The following is a 20,801-nucleotide window of genomic DNA, read 5'->3' as shown; positions in this document are numbered from 1 at the left end:
AACATCAACAAAAGCTAAACGAGGATAATGGAATGTAGTCGAATTAAGTCGGGTGATGCAGAGGGAATTGGATTAGGAAATGAGACACTTAAAGTAGTAAAGCAGTTTTGCTATTTGGGGAGCAAAATAACTGATGATGGTCGAAGTAGAGAGGATATAAAATGTAGACTGGCAATGGCAAGGAAAGCGTTTCTGAAGAAGAGAAATTTGCTAACATCGAGTATAGATTTAAGTGTCAGGAAGTCGTTTCTGAAAGATTTGTATGGAGTGTAGCCATGTATGGAAGTGAAACATGGACGATAAATAGTTTGGACAAGAAGAGAATAGAAGCTTTCGAAATGTGGTGCTACAGAAGAATGATGACGATTATATGGGTAGATCACATAACTAATGAGGTGGTATTGAATAGAATGGGGAGAAGAGGAGTTTGTGGCACAAGTTGAAAAGAAGAAGGGACTGGTTGGTAGGACATGTTCTGAGGCATCATGGGATAACAAATTTAGCACTGGGGGGCAGCGTGGAGGGTAAAAATCGTAGAGGGAGACCAAGAGGTGAATACACTAAGCAGATTCAGAGGGATGTAAGTTGCAGTAGGTACTGGGAGATGAAGAAGCTTGCACAGGATAGAGTAGCATGGAGAGCTGCATCAAACCAGTCTCAGGACTGAAGACCACAACAACAACAACAGAATAAAATCTGATAGCAGTGACCAAATCGAGAGTAGCTCATGACCCACAACTTGAATCCAAATCTTGCTGGCATTCTTGAAGTGATGGGTCTGAGAAAGTTATGTCAGTGTGAAACCTCCCCTTAGAAAAATTTATGAGTGACTGTGCTGGTAAATCCCTTACGTTATTTGATTTTCAAACAGCTGAGCAAAACTGGACGTACTCAGACATTTACTTATTCTGATCATCACTAAACTGACACAATATTTTTAGCGCAACGCAATCTGCCTTTCAATAATCCCTACAAAAGAATGGCCGGTACTAACAATGACCTATACCTTTCATGAATCACTTACCTCACAAAAATCTACGTTATTCGAACTACTGCAGTACAGCGAGCGCCAATACTGCCAGCTAAATAAAGGATTCTAACTACTGAAGGCCCTAACTACTGACAGGCATAGTTGGCAAATGAAAGATTTTGATAGAGCACGAACAGTGTATTTACCTTAATAGTCTTCTTCATGACATCCAGTCTTACAAATTTCGTTTTTCTGACGGACACACGTCGTGACCGTCCGCTCTCAAAACTCTGCCATCTCTCTCTCCACATCCACCACTGCTGGCGGCTCACCTCCAACTGCGCAACGCTATGCGTTCCTCACATCCAACTGCCCAACACTACAATAGCGAATATTGCAACAATGAAAACCAGCCGCAGACTGCACACAGGACTACAGTGGGTCTGCTCTGTGATTACCTACCTACCAATATTCTTCAAAACTTCGACTGACTCTACTGTGGGTTTGCTCTGTTGTGGCCCATTGCTTGTCTGCATGTCAAGAGTTAGCACTGTCTTTCCGTTGGAAGGACAACACTACTTCTTCAAGACTGCATGGAAATCCACTTCTTCAGTGTGCATTTTCTTTTACTGCTCAGACTTTGAAAAAAAAAAAAACTGCAATTACTATTGTGATGAATGATCAGAACTGTCTTTATAGACTGTGAGAAAATTTTTGCTTTTGACCAACATTGTATCGATAAGTGTGTGTGTGGATATATTTGCTAGCGTTAATATAAAAAAATTAACAAATATGTATTGGCCAATGCAAAAAATTTAAGAAATATGTATTGGCCAATGCCCAAAACAATTTTGTAAAATTTTTTGTTGGGAGCATGGGGGCTATGTAAGTAGGCTGTTTTATTTGAAGTCAGATTGCGTTGCGCTAAAAATATTGTGTGTCAGTTTAGTGATGATCAGAATAAGTAAAGAGAGAAATGTCTGAGTACGTTCAGATTTGCTCAGCTTTTTGAAAATCAAATAACGTAAGGGGTTTATCAGCACAGTAATTCATAATTTTTTCTAAGGGGAGGTTTCAAGTCTTTCGAACTTTTTCCTGTCGATGTTCAGACGTTCAGGGAACACTCTAAATTTCAAACACGAACTCATTCGTTAAAGGCCAAATTCTGAAGAGTTTATCCCTCTATCTATGTCGAATGCTGCTAGGGAATACTTGAACGTAGAGATGAAACTAGAGCTTGACTGAACCATACAGTTTCGTACACACGCCGTATCTAACTCCTCATCTCCACTCCAGTACAGTTTATCGCTTGGGGGGATGTGGTGAGAGGCGTCACCCTTGTATGGATCTCCTCTTCTCATTTTTATTATAATTCAATATTTCTCTAAATTAAAGATGAGAGTATATAAATTTCTTCTTATTTGATATCAGGTTAATTTACAAACAGATAATGAGTGATTACTAGGTTCACACGCAGTGTAACCTGTTCAGACGCAATAGTGTGGCGAAAACCTGCTTATTGGTTAGCAGTTTCGTGTAACAGCTGTGCTATAGCGTCCAGAAATGTAAATCTGCAATATATTGAGTTGTTTTAGAGATATTCTCCCTTTTGCTAATGACATATCTGACATATGCTTTTTCGACAAGGACTTTTATTCCATACCAGCCTGATGTCTTTTGAAGTATAAATAAGATTTTGTACTTGAAATGGCCTATTGACTAAATCTGGATTGTATAGCAATGAAATAAAAATTATTAAAGCCAAATGATGACAGCATCATTAAAAAAAGTACCATGACTGTTGCTCCAGCCAAAATAAAAATCATCGTTTTTTGTGTGTTCGTTTTATATACTGAGATTCCATTCTGTTGGTGCAATTGCAGCAGGGAAAAGTGTTTGAATTTATAAAACGAATATTTATGCACTTAAAACAAAAAATGGCCTCATCAACGAACTTTTTATTTTCGTGTCTAAATCTTATTTTCTTGCTCCGTTTCAGTGGTACAACCCAACAACTATTGCTGGTGCCGAAGATTTGAATAATGCTATGGGAAAGAAAAGGGAACTTCGGAGGATAATGCAGTTTGTCTTCACTTTGTCGAATAATTATTTAACCGTCAGCATAAAGTAAGATATACATATACTGATGGCTTCCTGATAGTATTCCTGCAGGAGCATTCTCTTTTTCCCAAGTCCTTATCAGGCCTTTTGTGTAAATATGTAGTATCTTAATTTTTGTGTATCAAGATGATGTTGGTATAAAAATGTTGAGTCACTTGGATAAGTCTCTTGGATAGCGTCTTTTCACACAATATCCAAAACTTCCACCTGTCAATGCTAATGCTTTTCCGAAATCCCTTATTATTTCTGGTCTCTGCGCAAATGTAAAATGTTAAGTTAACAGTAATCTCATAAAACGGCAGTTATTCTGCTTGTAACGTTCTCGATCCTTGTAACAGGTAGCGTCGTGGAGCATGATTCCATCCGACCCAACACCCAAGAAACTTACAAGCTGTTATCACGCCGAGAAAGTCTAAAGCAGTACATTAGGTATTATTCTCCATCGAGGGATCAGATGTTCAGGTCACAAAGATATCTTTATACAGTATATGAAGACAGTAACTGTTCTCGAAAGAACAGAATACTGTTGATGACCGTGCAGCTTTTCCCTGGAATAAATGATGACTAATTGAAACCCTCAGCTGCCGACAGGTGTTGTTGATATACCTCGATGTGGACAGCTGAAAATGTGTGCCCCGACGGGAACTCGAATCCGGGATCTCCTGCTTACATGGCAGACGCTCTATCCATCTGAGCCACCGAGGACACAGATGAATAGCGCGAGCGACTGCAGGGACTTATCCCTTGCACGCTTACCGTCAGACTCACATTCCCAAGGTATATCAACAACACCTGTCGGCAGCTGAGGGTTTCAGTTAGTCATCAAGATATCTTTAGATTAGAAGCACACACTACCTTTGGTCTGTCAGTATGATGTATGCTTTCCTGAATTTAAAGAGCTGACGTAAGAGAATTTTAGATATGACCGCTCTGTCGTGGCTGGTAATAACTGAAGCAGATAGCCAGGTCTAGAGAATTACCCGCAGCGCGATTTCATGCTTCTCAGACGAGGTAGCGTAGAATCGTAAATGTACATCGACTCTCCGACCTCTTCCTAGAAAGCAGACAGCCTCTCCAGACAAAAGACGCCAGCTGTGCTGAAATTACTGTTATAATCTTTCCACGACCGCGCATCGTGGTCTATGGCCGTGGTATATGTCTACGACACGGAAGGTTCCCACTCCGAAATGTAGCACGTGTTTACGAGGATTTTAAAAGGTCTCTGATTTAGCACGAGGCTAAAATCATAGAGTACTTCCAAGCTCTAACTGTAAATTTACCAAACATTGTAGTCTAACGTTAGTTGCATCACCTTCCTCTCTCTTTTATTTGTAGTAGAGTTACGAGCGATTTAAAATCCACGAGCGGATTGAGGATACAGGAAAAAAGAAACTTAGTAACATATTGCGACTGGAATCCATAGCCGAGATCGTAAATGCAAGGTCAAATCCTGTTGATGGCCCTTAAGAGGCCTTTAAGTGAAACAGATGCCCATTGCAGACAGTTACTCGTCAGCAGATACTGGGTTAAATCCCAAACCTCTCCGGAGTGTTTCATTTTTGAGGACATGTCCCACTGTTGATGATGATCGTCCATCGGATCATCAGATAGGGGACATCAGCGCGGCGACTCTCTTGGTGCTATTCGAGAGGACTAGTCTGTTTTCTGTCAGCGGTTTTCACGCTCCCCTTTCCCGTCGACCATAACAATATAAACACAAAGCTACAACGTACAAGCACCCTCTACAATCTTACAGATGATACATACGCACACTTTAAGACTCGCAAGAGATCGGAGGAAGGGAAATCCACTAACACTTTGCTCAAGACTGCGAGGCCGAATTGCGCCATCTGTTCCCAGCACACATTTCCTGAATATCAGACTGACCAGCAGGTTAGACATCAGTCTCAGAGGGTAAATAACGTACAATATGTATTTCTGTGTTTTGTTTCTATACGTTTCTCTTTTATGTGAGTAAACAGCAGAAATCGGATGAGTTACGTGAAATGTAAGTTAGATTTGTTTTTATTGTCGTTGCTATTTTCACACTTACACAGGTTGTTTTCATTATTAAACAGTTTCGTTGCAACATAAAACAAATTACCAAACCTCACCATGTGTTTTGATTCACAACACATGAAAATATACAGTGTGTTTACGACATACGTGAGTGTCAAAGATGGTACAGTTCAATGATAAATTAGAAAGGTATGGGATTTCGGGAAAAGAAGGGTATATGATATTTGTATTAAATTGAAAAAAATTTATTACTTTAAATTTGGGCCATTACATACATAGAAATAAAAGAAATTGCAGCGTTACAAACTTATTACACAAAATGGAAGAGAAATGAATGCGGAAAAGGAAGTATATGGTTCAAGTCGCTCTGAGGACTCTGGGACTTAACTTCTGAGGTCATCAGTCCCCTAGAACCTAGAACTACTTAAACCTAACTAACCTAAGGACATCACACACATCCATGCCCGAGGCAGGATTCGAACCTGCGACCGTAGCGGTCGCGCGGTTCCAGACTGTAGCGCCTAGAACCGCTCGGCCACATCGGCCGGCGGGAAGTATATGGAAACATGATACATTACGAGGAAATGGAATTTCGGGACATGAAGCATATAGCCTAATAATGTTATATTGCGTATTTTACATGTAGCGAAATACACAATTACAAACGTATTTTCGAAACTGATAGAGAAATGAACGATTATAAGAATATATGTGAAAATTTTATGTGCCTTTTGAACAGTGCTGACAAAATTACATTAAAATTACAAGTATTTAGTTCACCGAAAATTATTCCCTCATGTACGCATTCGGCACGTATATTGCAGATATCTGCCCCGCCTCGTACCTCTGTGTTTGCCTCTTCCACCCTCCGATCTCTCTCTGCACCTTATCACCTCAACTCCGTATGTCCACCTGCTCCTTCCCACTTTGTCTCTCCATCTCCTCGTCCCTTTCTTGATCCATCTTCTCTCCACCTATCACATTTTCCTCCACCTCGCTCAGTCGAAGTCCTACTCCTCTCCCTCTGTCAATATACGCCTGCCCCCCTTCCTTTCCCACCTGCCCACTATTCCATAGTCCATCTACTTGCCTCCTGCATCTTCCCCCTCTCAATGTACATCTTCTCCTCCCTCCTTTTGTCCATCCACACCTCATCCAACTCTCTGTCTATCCCCTCCCTGTCCATTTCCTCCTCCACCTTTCGTCTGTCCACCTCATTCTCCCCCTGTCCATGTCCTCTCTCCATATCTCTTTTCAGCATTGCTCATACGGAGTCACTGAAAAGGAGGTCGATAAAACAGGCTGATACTACTCCCACACAACATTCCTGTTGTGCAGACCGGGTTATATGTCTTGGACTTGAAAACTGGTTCTTGGTCCTGATGTGTGGGCTGCATTGCAAAGCAGAGCAGTAACGCAGGCCAATACTATTCCCACAAAATCCTCCAGTAGTGCAGGACAGATTATATATCAGAGACTGAAAAAAACACGGTTTTGCTTGTATCTCTGCACCTACTGAAGAGGTTATAAAGACAACAGTGCTGATACTTGAGAGGCCTGATGTTACTGTACCAAATTTGGTTCAAATCGATCACACACACACACACACACACACACACACACACACACACATATATATATATAAAAGCACATAATGGTTTCCCTCTTGCACTTTTAGTCCACTTGCTCGTTTCACTAAAACCACCAACATGAATTTTACTATTACGAGTGAATGATTAACTGTCACTTGCGCTATATCTACAGTAAAGTAAAGTTTTAACGTTGAACAGCATTACCTTTTTAGTAACAGATTAACGATAAGCAAAGTTAACTTTGTAACTAACGCTGCGGTACACAGATATGTTTCAGAACCGCATCACCCCTAGCCTATGGGATAAATACCTGCTGGAATGTACGACGTTAATGCAGGATGGCGGCAGACCGTATTATTCGTTTCGGACCTCTTGATAAGTACGGAAGTGTGATTACGCATGTCAATCACATCGCGATTACGGGCAGCATGGGGTTCACGCCTGAGCCTCAGGACGTGCGCTAGCAGCGCATGTCGGGTTGTTTCAAGCGTCAACTTCGCGTCTTAATATCTCGGGATGTAATGGGAATATTGCGATGCAATCAACGCCATTGTGTATGTGCTTTGTCATGCTACGGATTGCTGAAGAAAAAATGTAGGAGGTCCACTTAAAAAAAACATAAGTTTGTGTTAAAAAGCACATATGCTTTCGTTTTAGAATGTTTCCAAATATGTACATTCATGGGCCCCAGCCCTACATTGATACCGGTTAAAGTCGTTTTCCAATAGCTGTTATTGTTCCAGAGATATTTTGGGTGGACAAGATAGCTGGGACACCCTATATATATATATATATATATATATATATATATATATATATATATATATATATATATATAGTGTGAGTCACTAACAATTGCCACCTAGAATAATTTCGAATGTATGATAATAGTTGAAAAGTTTGTGGGAAATATGTTTCATGGGACAACGGGGGCCATAACATGACGTTCGTTCTTTGTTGCTAGGTGGGGTCGTGTCAGAGATATGAAGGTTAACTTTGAGTTTTTAAATGGGATGCTATTGTTTGGTACTTACTTCCTGATAGCAGCTGTCGAGATGAATCCAATGATGTGTGACAGTAAGGCTTTTGAAAGTCAGCGGTTACAAAGCTGGCATGAAGATCAATTTATAGAAGGCGTTTGGAGTGATGACCATTGGTATCAACGCAGTGCTGCAATCTTCTTACCACGGATTGAGTGATATTCCTTATCACTTCGGCACTTATCGAAGCACATGCTCTGACAATTCTCTCTCGTACATTGTGCAAATATGTGAATAACATATTCCTTCGAAGAACAAGACGATATGCTTTTCATTTACGGAGAATGCCAACGAAATTCAATAAGAACTAAAGACTTATATACCCTGAAAGATATCCTCAACGTACTCACCCTACACGTCATACCTTTAAAAATGTGTATGACAAATTGAACAACTGGATTCTTAACGCATCGTAAACACATACAGCAAAGGAAATTTACTCACGAGGGAACGGAAATTGGTACTCTTGTCACTAAGGTTCGAGAACCTTGTGTTAGTTCCCATCATATCGCAAGGGAATCTGGCATGAGCCAGAGTAGTGTTGTTCGTGTTTTGCATCGCCATGAATATCATCCTTACCATATCAGTCTCCACCAGGAATTAGCTGGTACGGATTGTATGCGTCGCATTGAATTCTGTCGATTGGCTCAACTTGAGATTCAGAGGGATGACACATTTATTTTTATTTGCTGACGAGGCTACATTCACGAAGTATGGAAATGTTACTTTGCATAACATGGATTATTGGGAAACCGAAAATTGATGCTGGATGTGGCAAGCTGCACACGAAAAACCGTGGTCGGTGAATGTATGGTGTGGGATTCTGGAGGACAGAATTATAGGCCGCTATTTCAGCGAAGGAAATCTTAATTGTAGGAAGTACACCACATTCCTGCAAGAAACATTAGGTCTGTTATTGGAGGAAATACCTGTAGAAACAAGAAACAGAAAGTGGTATCAACACGATAGGTGTCTGGCACATTTTTCGCTGATGCCTAGAAATGAGTTGCAGAGACAATTCCCAAATCATTGGATTGGACGGGGAAGAGATGTGTCGTGGCCGGCTGGTTCGCCAGACTTGACGCCTCTGGTTTTTATCTTGTGGGGATTCGTAGAAGACAATGTTTATTAAGACGTTCCAACGACACCTGAAGATATGCGAGAGAGAATTGTCAGAGCATGTGGTTCGATAAGTGCCGATGTGATAAGGAATACCACCACTCAATCCATGGTAAGAAGACTGCAGCACTCCATTGACACCAATGGTCATCACTTCGAACACATTCTGTAAATGGACGTTCATTCCACCTTTTTGATCTTCGTTGACCTTCAAAGACCTTACTGTTACACATCATTGGATTCGTCTCGATAGCCGCTATCAGAAAATAAGTACTAAGTACAGCATCCCCTTTAAAAAAAAAAACGAAGTTGACCTTCATATATCTGAAGCGACCCCGCCTGGCACAAAAAACAACCAACGTCGAGTTACATGTTTGCACCTGTTACTGTCCTTCAAAGTAGTCACCAGCGTTGTGTAGAACCCGTTCCCAGCGATGTGGAAGGCGTAGTATACGGTTAGCGGAGCCTGTTCTGTTGATGGTGCGAGGAGCGGTCTACTGCCTGTTGAATCTCTGGAACAGTTGTGAAGCGAATGCCACGAAGTGGTTCCTTCATCTTCTGAATCAAATCAAAGTCACAAGGACTTAAGTCCGGGAGTATGGTTGATGGTACAGTACTTCCCAGTCCCATCGGTCGAACTGAGCAGCCCGAGTGCGCCCGTGCATTGTCGTGCAAAATGATGGGTGGGTTGCGCAGAAAGTGTCGCCGCTTCTTTCGCAAAGCTGGTCGCAGGTGATTCTCCAAAAAAGAACAGTAATACTATGAATTGACGGCCTGCCGTGGAGGAACATAATGCGTTAGGATAACACCATCACAATCGTACACGAGAATCACCGTAACTTTCACCATACTGGGGCTCTGACGCACTTTCGACTTTCTCGGCGACCCATAATGACGCCATTTGTTGGATTGGCGTTTCAGTTTTGGCTCGTACAATGTTGCCCACGTCTCATCCAGTGTTATGATACGGCGTAAGATTCGACAGGCAGTAGACCGCTCCATTCGCTCTGCTAACGGTATACTACGCCTTCCATATCGCTGGCAGAGGGTTCTACACAACGCTGGTGACTACTTTGAAGGAAAGTAACAGGTGCAAACATGTAACTCTTTTGTACCGGTTGTGAATAAATAGTTGCCACTATTTAAGTTCCAAGCCTCGTTACAAAATTTATTATTTGATCTTCAGAGCCGAGCTGTCTAAGGCGCTGCGGTCATGGACTGTGCAGCTGATCCCGGCGGAGGTTCGAGTCCTCCCTAGGGCGTAGGTGTGTGTGTTTGTCCCTAGGATAATTTAGGTTAAGTAGTGTGTAAGCTTAGGGACTGATGACCTTAGCAGTTAAGTCCCATAAGATTTCACACACATTTGAACATCTTTTGATCTTCAGAAAGACAGAGAAACTATACAGGTTTTTAAAAGTATGAGTACATATTTTTTTACTGGTGACTGTGGAAAATGTACTGAAGAACATTACATCAGTATTTGCTTCCTCTGCAGACTAATAATTATAGCTAACAGCAATAGCATGTTCTTAGGTTGGTTAGTACCTCCAAGTACACACGGCATGAGCAAGCAACTAATGCTAATTTTCCCCTGGGCAGCATGTTAGGTGTTGCAGAGTGGAGTCCACTTAGCAATGCAGTTATGGCCATGCAGAAATCATCAGGAGTTAATTATGTGACGTGTTTATTGGAGTACTGGTAGACGCAGAGGAAAAAGCAACTAACACACTAAATTGGGTACACACTGTATGTATTAGAATGTGGGAAGTACTTACTTGAAGCTTTTCAGAAAGGAGTATTAGCTAAGTAACAGATTCATAGTGGTTTCTCTTACCGTTAAGTGTTTTCCTGTCGTTCTTAGAGTTTCTCCATGAACGGTTTTCTTCAGCAATGTGGGCTACAAATGTAGATTTGTTCAAGTTGCCAATTGCTACAGTATTAACGTATTATTTGTATCTAATCGTAAAACTTTTTCCTGTCTGGTCAATGTAGATTTTTCGGCGTGAATCACTTTTGGACTTCTATATTCCCGATTTCCTGGGGCCGGGGGGTTGCTTGGAAGGATTCACATTGTGGATTACTTTTTTTCATAATTTACTGATTTACTGTTAATGTATAATCTAACTTTAATAGTCTTCCTTTTGAAATTAGCTTTCCATTTCGTATGATAGTGTGGCTATGTGTGGGACACCAATATATTTAAGTTTATCTACAGTGGGAGATTGATTTGTTTTGGTGTTAATATTGTGCGAGTTGTTGTTCTGCAGTTGTTTTGGTTTTGTTTATATTTCGTTGTGGAGCTGTCTATTATTACAGGATCATAACCATTATCACAAACAACTGTTTTAATTATGGTGGTATCTTTTTATTGATCCGTGGGTCTCATAGATATTTTTTGCACTGTGTCTAGTATGGCTCTGAAGTTCACCCTTTCGTGTTTGCAAGGGTGACATGATGAGGTTCAAATGGTTCAAATGGCTCTGAGCACTATCAGATGTAACTTCTGAGGTCATCACTCCCCTAGAACTTAGAACTACTTAAGCCTAACTAACCTAAGGACATCACACACATCCATGCCCGAGGCAGGATTCGAACCTGCGACTGTAGCGGTCGCTCGGTTCCAGACTGAAGCGCCTAGAACCGCTCGGCCACACCGGCCGGCGATTGAGCTTACATTTGGCAGGTCATTTATGTACAACCTTAAATGAAAGACTATACGATATTTTTGTGAATTTTTTGAGAAAACGTTTTTGAGAAAACGAACCCTAAAGTTCATGATGAGCAATAGACAACAACTTGACCGGATCGATAGGTAACTGAAAATGGAGCATTTTTCATTATCATACAGGGTGTCCCACTCAAACCTCCCTGATTTCAAAGACCCAGGAAGAAAAAAGCGCAGTAGATACGACAATGAAAAATGCACCACATTGTAGAGCACCTCAAAGAATTTATTTCTTTGTGATCAGTATACCCCTACATGTGAACCATTTGTAGCACGAAGAATGTGAGTCTATATTCAATTTATTGCCAAGTTCTTTCTTACATTTGCTCTGTTATTGTTGCAATCGCATTAGTGATGCGATGTCGTAACGTAGAAATATCGTCCATTTTGGTCGCATACACGAGGTCCTTCACGAATACCCACATAAAGAAATCAGACGGCGTGATGGGTGAACGTGGTGGCCAAGCAATGGGTCCTCCGCGTCCGATCCAACGATTGGGAAATTTCCTATCCAGCAACTTGCGAACAGCCGTTGACCAATGCGGCGGAGCTCTATCTTGTTGAAAAATGCCTGTTAACCCTTCCTGATAGATGAAAGGTTGCCTCATCTGAGAATAAACATCTTTCCAGGAAGCTGGCATCCATATCAATACACTGCAGCGTATCTGCAGCAAATTGTTGTCGGCGTGGTTTGTCGTTCGGCGTCAGATGTTGCAGAATTTGCACTTTGTAAGCACGCATACAGAGACGCTGGTGAACTACAAAATGCAATGTTGATCGAGGTACATCAAGTTGCCTAGATGCTTCACGAATTGACTTACGTGGGCTTCTGAGAAACGTTTGTTTGATGTCCTCCACTGTCTCTTCTGAAACTCCGTAGTGTGCACCGCCAGAATGTTTCAGAACACTTCCTGTTGCCAGAAACATCCTATACCATTCCCTAATTGTTTTCACATCACGTTGATCTCATTCATATACACGACAATAATTTCTTTGAACAGTAATTGTCGATTTTGTTTCTGCAAACCGCACTACCGGTTGCGCGCACTGCTGTGGAGTCGCCATTTTCACCTCATGCGACCATGCTGCACTCTGGCGACGATACTTGGCACTTCTGACACGGGAATATAAATTCTTTGACATGCTCTACAATGTGGTGCATTTTTCATCGTCGTATCTACTGTGGTTTCTCTCTCCTGGGTCCTTGAAATACGGGAGATTTGAGAGGGACATCCTGTATATCGGATCCCCAAAAGCATACTTTTTCAAGAAGCCGAAAATAGAAACTGTTGCGACTGCTGCTTATATAAACATACGGTAAACACCGTTCGACGAAAACGCCACTGGAGTAGTTAGCAAGGTATCTGTCAAGTGAACAGTGAATTTCTATTCGATCCCCAGATGAATTATGTAGCTTATTTCATTTGTATCTTGTTCCATATTGAGATTGGTAGGGCTAGGAGGGCTAGTAAGCCAACGGCCTGGCCTCGGTGATAAACCGGTTCTCATCAAATCACCAAAGTTAAGGCTGTCAGGCTGGGCTAGCACTAGGGTGACCATTCAATCTGCCGAGCGCTGTTGCCAAGTGGGGTGCACTCAGTCCTTGTGAGGCAAACTGAGCAGCTACTTGAATGAGACGTAGCGGCTCCAGTCTCGTAAATTGACATACGGCCGGGAGAGCGGTGTGCTGACCACATACCCCTCCATATCCGCATCCAGTGTAGCCTGTGGGCTGAGGGTGGCACGGCGGCCGGCCGGTATTGTTGGGCCTTCATGGCCTGTTCGGGCGGAGTTTAGTTTATCTTTTGGGAGGACTAGAAAGGTAAATAAATCAAGAAGAAATAATAACAAGATAGGCAAGTAAATTCATTAAACAAGTTGCATTAGTAAAGAACTAAAATTTTTATCTTCGTCGCCTTACGACGGTTCTTTCACTCAGTCTGTTATATCTCCTAACTTTCTTTCGAACAATTACAAAGCTGGTTGGCTCTGAGCACTATGGGACTTAACTTCTGAGGTCATCAGTCCCCTAGAACTTAGAACTACTTAAATCTAACTAAGGACATCACACACATCCATGCCCGAGGCAGGATTCGAACCTGCGACTGTAGCGGTCGCGCGGTTCCAGGTTGTAGCGCCTAGAACCGCTCGGCCACCCTGGTCGGCTACAAAGCTGGTACTTCTTACACAAACAACTGAGGAAAATGTACTCGTGGCAACAAGAACGTCTGTTGAATACAATCTTTGCGCAAGTATTTCTTTCTTTCCGAAGACTCGGAGGAAAACAGTCCTTTGTTTACACTTTAAAATATTTATTTTTTTAGGAATTAATTTTGAGGTTAAAACGCTTACGTTAACACCGTCTGAAAAATCGGTACTGTAAACAAGTGTCACGTTGTTGGTTTTCTGCGGTCCCTAGTAAAGAAATCGCAGCAATCTTACTCGGAATTGTTTTCAAACAACGAGACTTAAAATATTAATCCTTTTTCAATCCAAGTCGTTTGCAAAAATTTATTTGCATGCCTTGTTATTATTCCGTATTGATTTACTTACCTTATTAGCCCTGCCATGCCTACCAATTTCATTAAGGAAAATAACAGAAACAAAAAAAAATCTACAGAATGCAATTTCGGAATCGAACACAGGTTCTCTGTTCCCCAGTTCAGAGCCTTGTTTGTTACGCCAACGACGCTGTCGCTGAAAAATCTTTATCTTATGGCTACCTAATTGTCAGTAGTAACAGTTTCTTTCCTCAATTTCGAGGAAAATACGTATTTGACGACTCCATATGAAGGACGACAACTATTGAACTAAATGAAATAAAACCATCATAACTTCTGAACGGTTTGCGTTAGAACGTTCAAAGTGCACAGATGACCGCAGGGCGCAATGGGAATTAATATGTTTGGCTTAGCGACGAAGCCCACTTTCATTTGGATGGGTTTGTCAGTTAGCAAAATTGGCGCATCTGGGGGACTGAGAACCCGCATTTCGCAATCGAGGAGTCTCTTCACCCTCAACGGGTGACTGTGTATGTGGTGCAACGTCTAGTCACGGAATAATCGGTGCGATATTCCTTGGCAGCGCGATGACTACCTAACGGTACGCGAAAGTTTTGGAAGATGATTTCATCCCTGTTATCTAAAGTGACCCTGATTCCGACTAAATGTGGTTCATGCAAGACGGAGCTCGACCCCATCGAAGCAGGAGAGTGTTTGATGCCCCGGAGGTGCACTCTGGGGACGGCATTTTGGTTCTGGGGTACCCAGAGGCCACTGGTATGGGCCTCGATTGGCCACCACATTCTCCGGCTCTGAACACATGTGACTGCTTTTTGTGGAGCCATATTAAAGACAAGGTGTACAGCAATGATCCCAAAACCATTGCTGAGCTGCAAACAGCCGTTCAGGAGTTTATCGACAGCATCGATGTTCCGACACTTCAGCGGGTCATGCAGAATTTCTCTATTCGTTTGCGCCACATCGTCGCCAATGATGGCAGGCACATGGAACATGTCATAACCTAAACCTGAATGTCTGTAGTGACGTTTACTTTTTGAATAATGAATGTGCACGTCGTAGCTTCTAACTAATTCACGTTTCTTTTTCATATAGTTCAATAATTGTCACCGTGTATGATGACGAAAATGCACAGTTTCCAGTTATCTATCGATCACGTCAGTTTTTATTCAATTGCGTGTCATGAACGTCAGGGGCGGTTTCCTCAAAAAGGGGGAGTTATCGACCCCAAATTTCCAAGAATCTTTCACTTTAGGTGCTACACATAAGATATGCCAAATGTGAGCCTATTCGATTGGCTGAATCTTTGGCCTCTCCGGAAGGACCCCCTGCAGATGAAACATTCCTGGAAGTTCCTGTTGGACCGGTAACAAAATAATTTTCTGTAAGCCATTTTCCATGTATTTTTTTATCAGCATTCATAGGATAACTGAGAAGTATTAAGTTTTAACGAAATGGTCATGTGTTGAAACAAATGTCACGTTTTTCGCCAAAACATCGAGACAAAAACGTGCACCGAAAATAGACTTTTGAAGATTTTGCAAAATGGTTGTGTACGCTAACAGAGAATTAAATTTAGAATGCCGGCATCAAATTCCGATAAAAATCGTATGCGCCGTTCTCAAGTTATGTTTCTCGTCAATTTGAAAAATACGCTTTGGAAAAAAAAAAAAAAAATATGTTAAATTTTTTTGCAGTTCAGTTAAACACGCTTCTAGTCAGCGATCCTTAGACCATACAGCAATCCTTCCAGATACAAAAGGAGGTCCTCTTCCATCTTCTTCGAGGAAATAGTGGTCTTCTTTGGCGGTTTCTGTCATCCTCTGGTCTTCTCGCTCGATATACTTTTCTTCCGCTTTTGTACAGAAGTCGTAACAGGCTGGTCCGATCTCAAGTTCAAGCACGTTCATAGTTTCCACAGTTTGGGCGTCGATGAAATTACTTCTTGACTATTCTGTTCCCGCTGTGAATGTTTTCGAAGACAGACATCCCAGAGAACATTTTAAGCCAAAAACAAAGGAATATGTTTTTTGAAATTTTCAAAGATTATGCTCATTAAGGATAAAAAAGTTCTTGCTCTCGTGTTCCAACTCACACAGACATTCCAGTTGCTTTCCCGCTCTTCAGATGCAGCTGAAACGTTCTCCGCTGAGTGGCAACGAAATACCCGATACTGAAGATAGAAAAAGAAACAAAAAAGACACAAGAAAAAGACGCAGTAAGAGGAGCGTGAAGTGTTTCGGTGTGTTGGGGTAATGAGTGGCTTTCGGCGAGCGATCCTCCGCTTTTAATTTAGAGCCGCGGTAGAAGCTCAGAGGTGGAGTCGTTACGTAAGCCGCCTTCTGGAGGCGGAATGCCGACACGGGTGGCGGTGGCGGAGGCGGCGGCTGTCAGACACCAGACAGTGGCACGCCGCGGCCGCTCCGCCCCCGCGCTCTCAGGGGTCCATCGCATCGTCTCGTCTGTTGTGCTCCCAGATAAAAGTCGGCCCGACTCCCTGGGCCGTATGTCGGCGCTGCACCTTAAAATGCAAATTGGCCGCCTGCTGTGGGGAGTTCTTTGCTCTCCCACCGCGGAGACGGTAACCGAGCAATTACATCAGAGGCCTGTGACTGTGTGTGTGTGTGTGTGTGTGTGTGTGTGTGTGTGTGTGTGTGTGCACGTTCCACGGAGTGTGGGACAGGTGCCCCTGTCCAGCTCTTCATGATGCAGCGACACACTTGACTGGTGCATCGAAGCGGACAGAAGCTATTAAATTCCCTGAGCCGCCGACCCCCCACGCTACTACATGACGAGAAGGCTCTAGTATTTTGTATTGGTGCCGGGAAATTAGGAGCTCACACGCTCCACTGCCCATGTTTTGAGGTCTTCGCTCCCTACTGTTTTCGATGCACTTTTCATGGTCATCGTAAGCGTCTCTATAGCCACAGTGCGTCACCTTTCAAGATGGTGCTTTTGTGCGTCTACGAGGTGCGACAATCAAGTAATGAGACTGATGAGGAAAAAAAATGTTGCTTACCGTTTTAGTCAAGTTTAGTGTTCTCTCCTTCAAAGTACACTACTGGCGATTAAAATTGCTACATCAAGAAGAAATGCAGATAATAAATACTAGAATTGACATGTGATTACATTTTCACGCAATTTGGGTGCATAGATCCTGAGAAATCAGTACCCAGAACAACCACCTCTGGCCACAATAACGGCCTAGATACGCCTGGGCTTTGAGTCAAACAGAGCTTGGATGGCGTGTACAGGTACAGCTGCCCATGCAGCGTCCACACGATACCACAGTTCATCAAGACGTATTGTGACGTATTGTGACGAGCCAGTTGCTCCGCCACCATTGACCAGACATTTTCAATTGGTGAGAGATTTGGAGAATGTGATAGCCAGGGCAGCAGTGGCAGATTTTCTGCATCCAGAAAGGCCCGTACAGGACCTGCAACATGCGGTCGTGCATTATCCTGCTGAAATGTAGGGTTTCGCAGGGATCGAATGAAGGGTAGAGCCACGGCTCGTAACACATCTGAAATGCAACGTCCACTGTTCAAAGTCAATGGGAACAAGAGGTGACCGAGACGTGTAAACAATGGCACCCCATACCATCAAGCCTGGTGATACGCCCGTATGGCGGTGACGAATACACGCTTCCAATGTGCGTTCACCGCGATGTCGCCAAACACGGCTGCGACCATCATGATGCTGTAAACAGAACCTGGATACATCCGAAAAAATGAAATTTTGCCATTCGTGCACCCAGGTTCGTCGTTGAGTACACCATCGCTGGCGCTCCTGTCTATGATGCAGCGTCAAGGGTAACCGCAGCCATGGTCTCCGAGCTGATAGTCCATGCTGCTGCAAACGCCGTCGAACTGTTCGTGCAGATGGTTGTTGTGGTGCAAACGTCCCCATCAGTTGACTTAGGGATCGAGACGTGGCTGCACGATCCGTTACAGCCATGCGGATAAGATGCCTGTCATCTCGAATGCTAGTGATACGAGGCCGTTGGAAACCAGCACGGCGTTCCGTATTACCCTCCTGAACCCACCGATTCCATATTCTGCTAACAGTCATTGGATCTCGACTAACACGAGCAGCAATATCGCGATACGGTAAACCGCAATCGTGATAGGCTACAATCCGACCTTAATCATAGTCGGAAACGTGATGGTACGCATTTCTTCTCCTTACACGAGGCGCCAAAACAACGTTTCACCAGGCTACGCCGGTCAATTGCTGTTTGTGTATGAGAAATCGGTTGGAAACTTTCCTCATGTCAGCACGTTTAAGGTGTCGCCACCTCCGCCAACCTTGTTTGAATATTCTGAAAAGCTAATCACTTGCATAATACAGCATCTTCTTCCTGTCGTTTACATTTCGCGTCCGTAGCACGTCATCTTCGTGGTGTAGCTATTGTAATGGCCAATAGCGTAGTTCCCTTCTGATTGCACACATTTTTTTCAGCGCTTCTGCCATTGATGGTAACATTTCTGGAACTCATCTTCTGTAATATCCTCCAAGACCCTCGTCACAGCGTTTTGGACATCTTGTTTTGTTTGAAAAGGATGTCCCTTGACCGCCGTTTTGACTTTTGGAAATAATCTGGTGAATAAGGTGGCTGTGGTAGTACCGCAATTTGTTTTGAGGTTTAAAAATGCTGTACTGACAGAGCAGTATGTGATGACGCATTATCATGATGCAGAGTCCAATTATCAGCAATGTTGCCACAGACACGAAGAACAATTTTACGAAGTTTTTCTAAAATTTTTTGTAGTAATATTGGTTAACTGTTTGTCCAGGGAGCACCCACTCTTTTTGAACGATTCCCTTGGAATCAAAGAAGCACACAAGCATGCATTTCACTTTTGACTTTGACATGCGAGCTTTTTTGGTCTAAGTGATCCCTTTGAGCACCACTGCGAACTTCGGCGTTTTGTCTCTGGATCGTACTGAAAAAACGAACTTTCATCACCAGTGATAACACGGCTCAACAATTATGGATTGTTTTCCGTTTGCTCTAACAGATAGGCTGCCACATTTTTCCGTGTTTCTCGCTGTTGTGGAGTGAGATTTTTGGGGACCATTTTTGCACAATCTTTCTCATACCAAGATCTTCAGTTATTACTATACGAACCGTTTCTCGATTGATATTCAGTTCTTCTGCAATCATTTTCACGGATAATTTTCTATCAGATCGTACGAGTTCACGCACCCTGGCCAGGTTGACATCCGTCCGTGAGGTTGATGGTCGTCCACTGTGGTCTTAACTAAACATTTTATGACAACGATAAACTTGAGCTCTTGACATAGCCTTCTCTCCAAAAGCTAACCGTAAGTTGTCGTCGCGTTTTCACCCAATGTAACGCAAAAAGAAATGGCATACCGCTGCGCAATATTATACGGTTCCATTTCCGTGACGAGAGACACAAACACGTGTTAACTTATTGCAGCACAACTCACGACTGAGCAGTTGCATTGATGTGCCGCTTGGACTAGAAGCAGCTTATAGACCAAGGTCATAGATATTGTGCCTACGCAAGCCTGCTGGGTTGCTACATCTTGCAAAGCAAATTAGTCTCATTAGTTTATTGTCGCACCTTGTATACTTCAGATCTGCATCCATATTCCGCAGACCACTGCCATGAGTACGTCATAGGGTACTGATCACAGTAACACATGTTTTCTGCAAGAAATCATTGGGTGTATGAAGTAGGGTACTTCGTGTACCGCTATCGTTTCTATCCTTTACTGTTCCATTCGCAAACAGTGCGCGGTAAGAACGACTTTCGGTAATACTCCATCATAGTTGTAACTTGTTAAATTTTACCGTGACATGTGTATGGGATGGAAATATGTTTTCCGTATCGTCCTGGGATGTACGCTCTGTTAATTTCGCAATAAACGTATTTCCTGTGTACTCTGACTCAGTAGTTGGATGAGCATTTCCGTGTCACTCTAGCGATCAATATCGACGACGAAACATCCTGCTCTGCTTTAGATCTTCTCTGTATTCCAAATTTCCATTTCAAGTGTCTCCAGACTCATGCTCCTAGATATGTACAGGGTGATAATTATTGAACTATATTAAAATAGGTAAAGTAGTTACAACTGTGGGGTGCACAACATATGTTTAACATGTAAACGTCACTACAGACATTCGGATTTAGGTTATGATATGTTCGATATGCCTGCCATCATTGCCGATGATGTGGCGCAGAAGAATAGCGAAATTCAGCATGACCCACCGAAGTGTCGGAACCTCGATGCTGTTTGCAGCCGAGCAATGGTTTTGGGGTTATTGCTGTACACCTTGTCTTTAATACAGCTCCACAAAAAGGAGTCGCATATGTTCAGGTCCTAAGAATATGGTGGCCAATCGATGCCCATGCCAGTGGCCACTGGGATCCCAGAACCAGGACGCGGTCTCGAAAGTGGTCCTCCAGGATATCAAACACTCTCCTGCTTCAATGGGATAGTGCTCCGTCTTGCACGAACTACATCTTGTCGAAATCAGTGTCACTTTGGATAATGGGAATGAACCAGCTTCCAAAACCTTCACGTACCATTCGGCAGTCACCGTGCCATCAAGGAATATCGCACCGATTATTCCGTGACTGGACAATGCACGTCACACAGGAACCCGTTGAGGGTGAAGAGACTTCTCGATCGCGAAATGTGGGTTCTCAGTCCCCCAAA

This window comes from Schistocerca piceifrons, chromosome 5 (assembly GCF_021461385.2).
Source record: "Schistocerca piceifrons isolate TAMUIC-IGC-003096 chromosome 5, iqSchPice1.1, whole genome shotgun sequence".
Lineage (NCBI taxonomy): Eukaryota > Metazoa > Arthropoda > Insecta > Orthoptera > Acrididae > Schistocerca > Schistocerca piceifrons.
This window is presented reverse-complemented; position numbering follows the sequence as displayed.